This window comes from Bos indicus x Bos taurus, chromosome 7 (assembly GCF_003369695.1).
Source record: "Bos indicus x Bos taurus breed Angus x Brahman F1 hybrid chromosome 7, Bos_hybrid_MaternalHap_v2.0, whole genome shotgun sequence".
Taxonomy (NCBI): Eukaryota; Metazoa; Chordata; class Mammalia; order Artiodactyla; family Bovidae; genus Bos; species Bos indicus x Bos taurus.
The window spans coordinates 88,750,718-88,760,866 of NC_040082.1; positions in this window are offsets into that span (position 1 = coordinate 88,750,718).

The window sequence follows — 10,149 nt, forward strand, 5'->3', positions numbered from 1 at the left end:
TGGTGGAGGACTAAGATACCACTGTACTAGTATTCACTAAAGCAGGAGAAAAGCTCACCAACCACCATTTTTGGGGAGTCATGCTGGCTGGTTACAAAAATGAGTGAAATGGGCCAGGTGTGACCCAACACAGATGGTGGGGCTGCAGAAAACTGCAGCAGAGTGGTCTGTCTCCAGGTGGCAAGCGCTGCTCAGCTCCAGCTGACTGTTGCCATATGACATCCTTGGGCTTATGTTGCCAAATCATCCAATTTCTCAAAGAAGTCAGAAATCCTGAGTATCATGTACAATCTCCTGATTTTTAAATTTTGGCAATTCATAGTTTTCAAAACCATACAGGGTGCTGTTTCTCAGCCTCTGATCTATAGTATAACCATGGGTCCCTATTGGAGGGCAAGTTATTTAAAAATCCTCTTATTCAAAATTAGATACCTGAAAGCTTTTAAAAACTGTGGTAAAATGCATGTGACATAAAATGTGGCATCAACCATTTTAAAGTATATAGTTCATTAGTGTTAAGTACATTCATAATGTTGTACAACCCATTTCCAGAACACTTTTTTATCTTGCAAAGCTGAAACTCTGTACACATTAAACAACTCTCTTTTTCGCCGCTCCCTCCCAGCCCCTGGCAACCACGCTTCTACTTTCTGTCTCTGCAGATTTGACTGTTCTAGGTAACTCACATAAGTGGAATCATACAGTATTTGTCATTTACTGACTGGCTTATTTCACCTAGAATAGAGTCCTCAAGGTTCATCCATCTCATAGCATGTGGCAGAATTTCCTTCCTCTTTTTTTTTTTTTGATCATGCCACACCACCTGTGGGATTAGTTCCACAATCAGGGATTAAACTCAGGCCATGGCAGTATATATCACATTTTGTTTATCCATTCATTTATCAATGGACATTTATGGTTGCTTCCATCTTTTAGCTATTGTGAATAATGCCATTATGAACATGAATGTACAGTATTACATTTCTTATAATATTGTCATAAGTCATTAACTATTCCCCTGTTAGTCTGATCTCCCCAACCTGATTGCAAACTCTCTCTGAGCAGGGACCATAAAATAATGTATTTGAAAGAGGTTTATTAATGTAAAACTTCAAACAAAAGTTAATCATTTTAATCTCTTGTGCAGAATTCCAGGTAATTAAAATTTTTTATTTTATATTGAAGTATAGTCGATTAACAATGTTGGGATAGTTTCAGATGGATGGCAAAGGGACTCAGCCAAACATATACACATATCCACTCTCCCTCAAACCTCCCTGGCATTTGGCTGCCCCACAACATTGAGCAGAGTTCCTTGTGCTGTACAGTAGGACCTTGTTGGTTATCCATTTCAAAAAGAAATGATACAAATGAACTTATTTATGAAACAGAAACAGACTCACAGACTTAGCTAATGAATTTATGGTTGCCGGGGTTCAGTATTGGGGGGGCGGTGGGCAGAATGGAGGAAGAGAAGACAGGGAGTTTGGGACCAACGTGTACACTCTGCTCTATTTGAAATGGATAACCAAGTAATTTTTGTAGATATTCTAGCCTCAAGGAAATGGAGTATAATTCCCTTTCAGTGTGGGATACACTTAAGATAAGTGTAGGATACAATTCAAAGAGTGCAGTCTGGAAAGGGGATTACGAGAGGAGTAACTTTGCAATGGAGAAACCTGGCAAACTTCAGCTGGGTGATCAAGGTCAACATCAGCAGTCAAAGGTCATGTTGCTTGTGTGTTCCCTTAACATGATGTAATGAGAAGGGCATTTTATTTTTGTGGTCTTACTCCCCCCAAACTCAAAACCTCTATCTAACCATGAGAAAAATACTACACATACCCAAACTGAAGGAATAAATACCTGACCAGTACTCTTAAACTGTCAAGGTGATCAAAAACAAGTAAAGTCTGAAAACTGTCACAGCTCAGAGTAATTTAAAACAACATGATGACTAAATGCAATGTAGTATGCTGGATGAGGTCCCAGACAGACAAAGGATAAGGAAAAACTAAGAAAACCCTCTCAAAACGGTGGAGTCTGGTAATGTGCCGGTGTTGGTTACCCAGCTGTGAAATAGCTACTATGATAACATGAACAAAAGAGGGAACTGGGTACAGAGTACCTCAGAACTCTCTCTATAATCGTGCAACTTTCCTGCAAATCTAAGGCTACATAAAATAAAAAGGTTATTAAAAATAACCTTGCAAGTTGAAAAGAAGTTAAGGATTGTTTATATTATTATTATTAGGTAAAAAGACTTTGTATCCTGTAAGTGTCATGCACTTGGGAACTCTTTACTTCACTAGATTGTAAACACCTTGAGAATAAGAGTTTTATTTAATTGATCTCTTTATCCTCATTGAGCAGCTTATTGTATACACTCAGTGTTTATTGAATAAACAATCAGACCCTTAGTTGTGTTTATTGCTACAGTCAATGGAGTTGCAAAGAGTCGGACACACTAAGCAACTAACACAACAAACATGGTTGTGTTAGATGAACACATTAATGTGAATACTGTAGAAACTGAAGGAGTCTGTTCCCTGGGGCTAAGAGCCTGATGACAGAAACTTTGGTAGGACTCCTGGAAAAAGGATAGAGCAAAATTGTAAGCTCATCGATAGAGAACAAGTCAATGTCAACTACCATGTCATTTACAAAAAACCCACGTTATTTTAGGAGACTAGAAAGAAATTAGCAATCAGTACACAGAATTTTAAAGAATTACTAATAATTTTATAGTCTAGAAGAAGGACTTTGTTGTTGAAAAGTTGTACTAGTAGGCAGCACCCATCCTGTTTTCCTAAAATCTTTATTAGTAAGAAAGGAAGTAAGTAAGTGTTAGTCACTCAGTGATGCCAGACTCTTTGCAACCCCATGTACTGCAGCCCACCAGGCTCCTCTGTCCATGAGATTTTCCAGGCAAGGATACTGGGGTGGGTTGCCATTTGCTTCTCCAGGGGACCTTCCCAACCCAGGGATTGAACCCAGGTCTCCTGCACTGCAGGCAGATTCTTTACCGACTGAGCTACAAGGGAAGCCCTTTGTCTCTATTAGTGGCTTCCAAATTGGCAACATGGTTTTTAAAAACTGATAAGGATAAGTGTGTTTTTTTTTTTTTTTAACTAACTGTATAGTCATTAAGGTCAAATGACTTTTCTATGAACTGATTCTAATCAATCAACAGAGCATGCTGCCACATTTTTTTTTTTGCAGTGACTAAATGTAAAATGATAGCATCTCTTTTTCTTGATTTTACTCTAACTCTCATCCTTTCAATCTCCAAGTATATCTTTTGAATAATTTTTAAATTAATGAATAACATCATAGAAAAATAAACACAGAACAACTTCCCCTTGGCATAGCAACTATCAGATTTTTGTTGACCACTTCCAGTCTTTACTAAGACAGCTTTACAGAGTTATAATCAATGACGTGGAATTTTATCTTTTTTTGCTTATTAATACTTCTCCTCCATGTAGTATTTTAAAGGTTGCATGCCTATGTGCTCACTTGTGCTCAACTCTTTGTGACCCCATGGACTGCAGCCCACAAGGCTCTTCTGTCCATGAGATTTTCCAGGCAAGAATACTGGAGTGTGTTGCCATTTCCTTTCCAGGGGATCATCCCAAGCCAGGGATCAAACCCATATCTCCTGTGTCTCCTGCACTGGCAGGCAGATTATTTACCACTGAGCCACTGGAGAAGCCATTTTTAAAGTTAGATGGAATTGGTGTACCACAGTTTACCTCACCATTTGGGTTGTTGCTAGTATTCCACGATTACAAATAATGCTACTAAAAAGCTCTATGTATAATTTTAAAAAATATTTCCTTATGCTGAGAAACTTACATGCTCATTTTAATAGCTTTGTTACATTTTACCAGATAAACCCTGTAAAAATATTCAATGCACAAAAAATAAATCATATTTTTACAGTGTTGTACCATTAAAAAACAACTTTATTTATTTTTGGCTATGCTGGGTCTTCATGGCTGTGCGGCCTTTTTTGTCTAGTTACAGCGAGCAGGGGCTACTATAGTTGCAGTGCACGGGCTTCTCCTGCTGTGGAGCATGGGATCTAGGGTGCGCAGTCTTCAGAAGTTGTGGCTTCCCAACTCTGGAGCACAGGTTCAATAGTTGTGGTGCATGGGCTTAGCTGTGTGTCATCTTTCTGGATGAGGGATTGAACCCATGTCTCCTGCATTGGCAGGTGGATTCTTTACCACTAAGCCACCAGGGAAGCCTGTGTTTTACCATTTATAAAGCACTTTCACAAAATAACTTTGTTTAATCTTGATATCAGCTCTGTGGGATGGATTTCTTTCCCTCAAGGTTCTTTAGCACTAGAATATAATGAGAGAAATGAACCAAAAAGGAATGCTATGAAATGAACCAAAGAAGAAGTTCTAATAAAAAAGGTTGATAAATATGTTGGTAAACATAAATAATCCTGGTTTAGAAAATAGATTGGGTCTTTCAAGACAATATGGAAAAATATTCTAAACACTGATAATGTGGAAACTTAAGATGGAATTAAATTCAGTGGTTCTTATACTGTTTGAAAGGATACTTAAGATATTAACTTCAGATTTCAAAATAGGCAGGTGAAAAATTCAAGGATAGCTATTAAAATAATCAAAATAGAATGTGCAACTTCAAAACCAGTAAAATAAAACAAGAGAATAATGAAAACTCCGCCAATCCAGAAACCTAGAAAGGAGAAATAGAAGGAAAAAGCACAAAATATGAGAAATACAATCAAATTTATCAGGAATAACAGTTCACTTCATGCAAAATGACACTGTGCTCCATCAATTCAGTAGTGTCTGACTCTTTGCAACCCCATGGACTATAGCCCACCAGGGTCCTCTGTCCATGGGGTTCTCCAGGCAAGAATACTGGAGTGGGTTGCCTTCTCCAAAGGATATCCATCTCCAGGGGGTCTTCCCAGCCCAGAGATGGAACCTGCGTCTCTTGTGTTTCCTGCATATTCTTTACCCATTGAGCCACCTGAAGCCTAAAATGACATTAAAAGGGTTTAAAAATCAAAGGATAGAAAGACACATTGCGTGCGTGCATTTGTGCCCAGTTGTATCTCACTCTTTGCAACCCTATGGACTATAGCCTGCCAGACTCCTCTGTCCATGGAGTTTTCCAGGCAAGAATACTAGAGCAGGTTGCCATTTCCTCCTCCATGGGATCTTCCTGACCCAGGGGCCCAACCTGTTTCTCCTGCATTGGCAGGAGATTCTTTACCATTCAGCCACCTGGGAAGCCTCAGAAAGACACACTAGACAAATACTAATCAAAGGCAAGTTGATAGACCTTCCCTGGTAGTCAACTGGTTAAGAATCTGCCTGCCAACACAAGGGACACAGGTTTGGTAACTGGTCCAGGACGATTTCACATGTCTAAGGGTAACTAAGCCAGCATGCCCTAGAGCCGTGCTCTGCAACAAGAGAAACCACCATAATGAGAAGCCCACACACCACAACTAGAGCAAACTCAAGAAACCCAGCGCAATGCACCAAAGACCCAGCACAGCCATAAATAAATAAATAGAATAAATACACAAATAAAAGCAAGCTGGTACACTGATATCAATATCAGAAAAAGACAAGGTTTTGTCAGAAAGTATTATAAAGAGATTTACTAATAGGTACACTAACAGGTATTTCACAGTATTTTATTTATAATGAAGATTTCCCTTTCATTGATTATAAGTGAAGCAACATTTTTAAGTAGTAGCTTACTGAGAACTGGGAACTTGACTGATCTGACTTTTTAGTCTTTTTAAAAATTAATCATTTTTATTGCACATCTTTCCACCCCTCCTCCTACAGTTGTTATCTTAGTTTTATAGATTCTATAGGTTCCTACCATTAGTAAAAGTGGGGTCTGGCTGCTCACTGCTCAAAAGCCAATAAAGAGGCCAGGTTGGTGGAAAAGGCGGCTTGCTTTATTTTGGATGCCAGCAACAGGAGCAGCAGAGGTGGAGGAAAGATGGATTTCTGTCCAAAAGCTGCCCCCTCCCCCTTCCCTCAATCAGGGGGCAAGCACTGTTATAGGCAGAGGGAGGGGCAACATGCGGAAACAGCACAGTCAGCTCTGGCATTCATGTTGAAATCGGTCACTGGTAGCCTGACGAGCATCATCTTGATTGTTTTGGATACAGTTAATCTTCAGTTCCATGGTCAGTTTTTCCCATTTCCTTGAGACTAATTCTTGGAATTGAGGCACCTTACGTCATGGCTATGGTCTGATCATCATGTAGTTACCGTCTTCCACCTGGTGGAGGTTTCCATATTTGTGTAAGACAGCTCACAGGATATGGCTCAGAGTATTATCTACGGCCCTTGAGAAGAAATTGAAGGTCCTCAACTATGTTTAATGACCACATTATTATTTGGTCTCCTTTGTTGTTTTTCTTTGTTTCTGCCTGTTTTTACTTCTCTGATTATTTTTTTTGGCTAAAGTTTTCCACAGTCTTATAGAATCTACAAAACTCCTTATTTTAATGACACTAATCTGAGAGTCTGGGGCAATGTCTTGTAACACATTCTGCCTTCCAGATTTGCCTTTTTCATCCTCATGTTATTATTAATACTTCTTATAAACAAGAAGCTTAATCTAAAGGTGCTAAAGATTCAAGTTAAATTTTTTCTTAATCTAACTTCATAAAAGGTAATGTGGGCTACTTTATATTAAGACCACAGCAGGAGACATATAATGTCTGGTTGTCCAAATGTTCAATGCTATTGATATATCCATCGCCTCCAAAAGTTTCTTCTCATCTTATTTTCTATTATATATTTTTTTGTGATAAGAACAGTTAACACAAGATCTACCATCTAGGCAAATTTTTAAGTATACAATATAGTGTTGTTAAAAATACCCATGATGATGTACAGTATTCATCCTGCATAACAAAACCTCTTATTTTAAAGGTGTCTATTCCTTTCTTGTGGTGGTACTTATGATAGGGACAGAGTGAAGGGACAAAGTAGGTAATTAAATATCTAATCCCACTGCTGCTGCTAAGTCACTCCAGTCGTGTCCGACTCTGTGTGACCCCACAGACGGCAGCCCACCAGGCTCCCCCGTCCCTGGAACCCTCCAGGCAAGAACACTGGAGTGGGTTGCCATTTCCTTCTCCAATGCATGAGAGCTAAAAGTGAAAGTGAAGTCGCTTAGTCGTGTCTGACTCCCAGCAACCCCATGGACTGCAGCCCACCAGGCTCCCCCATCCATGGGATTCTCCAGGCAAGAGCACTGGAGTGGGTTGCCATTGCTAATCCCACTAGGGGATGGTAAGTAGAAAAAAAATATGTATGCTAATGATAGGTACGTAAGTTAATGATTACTCAAGAAAACAGGTTTGCTTAACCACAAAACCAAGCACATTTGCTTAGCAACAAAACCATGCAGCAGAAGCACGCGACGTGCCCCAAAACAATGAAATAATTGTGGCATGAGACCCACAAACTGCCCAGTGAGCTCAGAAAATTAAAGATTCCCTACAACATGCTCTCTGCACACACAGACAACAATAATTTGTGGAACTAGCTTGACCCAGTAGGGACAAGAAAACTCCCCTCCTCAATCTGGAGAAGGAACTGATGATGGAAGCATGACATCTGCTCAAGAGAGACAAAGAAGCCCTTCTTCCCTTCCACATTTTTCCTTTGATTATAAAACTGTAGTCCAGTAAATTCTCAGGGTGCAGCATCACTCACTCGCCAGCATGTAAGCCTCACAAGTGTCCTATTCTAATAAATCACTTCTTATCACTTAGCTCTGGATGAATTCTTCTTTGTGCTGAGACATAAAGGACTATGGTACCAGAGCTCTTCAGAGCCCCCGCCCAAACAACACCAATTAGTTTTGCTTATAAAAGTGGATTTTCTTTACACATATTTGTGTAATTTTATAGTCTTATAACATGGGCTTCCCAGGTGGCTCAATAGTAAAGAATTTGCCTGCCAGTGCAGGAGTTGCAGGAGACATAGGTTTTGATCCATGGGTCTGGAAGATCCCCTGGAGAAGGAAATGGCAACCCACTCCAGTATTCTTGCCTGGAAAATTCCATGGAAACTGGAGCTTGGCAGGATACAGTTCATGGGATCACAAAGAGTGGGACACAACTGAGCAACTGAGTGGAAACACACAGAGTCTTATAACAGCTTTTGGTCTACAATAGTAGTTTACAATTTTTTGGTATTAAATTCCTGTCTGCACTTGTAGAAACTACTGAGGATCCAAAAGAGCTTTTATATGAGTTATAATTATTAATATTTACTCAATTAGGAGCTAAATCTGAGTTTTTAAAAAGTCACAAGAACATACATGCATACCGTCCATCAACCATCATTTCAATGGTGTCTCTGACACCACATGATTACTAAAACACAGTACATTAATAGCCACTGAGAGTGCACTGCTGCTGCTGCTGCTAAGTTGCTTCAGTCGTGTCCGACTCTGTTCGACCCCATAGACGGCAGCCAACCAGGCTTCCCCGTCTCTGGGATTCTCCAGGCAAGAACACTGGAGTGGGTTGCCATTTCCTTCTCCAATGCATGAAAGTGAAAAATGAAAGTGAAGTCGCTCAGTCGTGTCTGACTCTAGCAACCCCATGGACTGCAGCCCACCAGGCTCCTCCGTCCATGGGACTCTCCAGGCAAAAGTACGCAAATAACATCTTAGTTTTGTTAGAAAAACAGCTTTGACCAGAATGGACACCATACCCCCCATTCCACTCCAGGTGTCCCGAGATCACACGATCACACTTGGGGAATCCCTGGCCATCTCAAGTCTTCGCATCCCTTAGTGTTAGTGTCTCTCAGTGCTGCCTCTGAATAATTGTAAGGGATCTGATTTAGGTCATACCTGAATGGTCTAGTGGTTTTCCCTACTTTCTTCAGTTTAAGTCTGAATTTGGCAATAAGGAGTTCATGATCTGAGCCACAGTCAGCTCCCGGTCTTGTTTCTGCTGACTGTATAGAGCTTCTCCAATGGCTGCAAATATAATCAATCTGATTTCAGTATTGACCATCTGTTGATGTATATGTGTCGTGTCTTCTCCTGTGTTGTTGGAAGAGGGTGTTTGCTGTGACCAGTGCAGTCTCTTAGCAGAACTCTGTTAGCCTTTGCCCTGCTTCATTTTGTAGTCCAAGGGTAAATTTGCCTTTTACTCCAGGTATCTCTCAACTTCCTACTTTTGCATTCCACTCCCCTATGATGAAAAGGACATCTTTTGGGGGGTGTTAGTTCTAGAAGGTCTTGTAGTTCTTCATAGAACTGTTCAACTACAGCTTCTTCAGCATTACTGGTTAGGGCTTAGCCTTGGATTACTATGATATTGAATGGTTTGCCTTGGAAATGGACAGAGACCATTCTGTCATTTTTGAGACTGCACCCAAGTACTGTACCTCTGACCCTTTTGTTGACTATGAGGGCTACTCCATTTCCTCTAAGGGATTCTTGCCCACAGTAGTAGATATAATGGTCATCCATTCCATTCACCCATTCCAGTCCATTTTAGTTCACTGATTCCTAAAATGTCAGGGTTTACTCTTGCCATCTCCTGTTTGACCACTTCCAATTTGCCTTGATTCATGGACCTAACATTTCAGGTTCCTCAGCAATATTGTTCTTCACAGCATCGGACTTTACTTCCATCACCAGTCACATCCACAACTGGGCACTGTTTTCACTTTGCTTCCATCTCTTCATTCTTTCTGGAATTATTGCTCCACTCTTCTCAGTAGCATATTGGGCTCTTACAAACCTGGGGCGTTCATCTTTCGGTGTCCTATCTTTTTGCCTTTTCATACTGTTTATGGGGTTCTCAAGGCAAAAATATTGAAGTGGTTTGACATTCCCTTCTCCAGGGGACCACATTTTGTCAGAACTCTCCACCATGACCCATCTGTCTTGGGTGGCCCTACATGGCATAGCTCATAGTTTCATTGAGTTACACAAGGCTGTAGTCCATGTGATCAGTTTGATTAGTTTTCTGTGATTGTGGTTTTCATTCTGTCTGCCCTCATGGATAAGGACAAGAGGCTTATGGAAGTGACAAATAGATTCAAGGGATTAGATCTGATAGAGTGCCTGAAGAACTATGGACAGAGGTTCGTG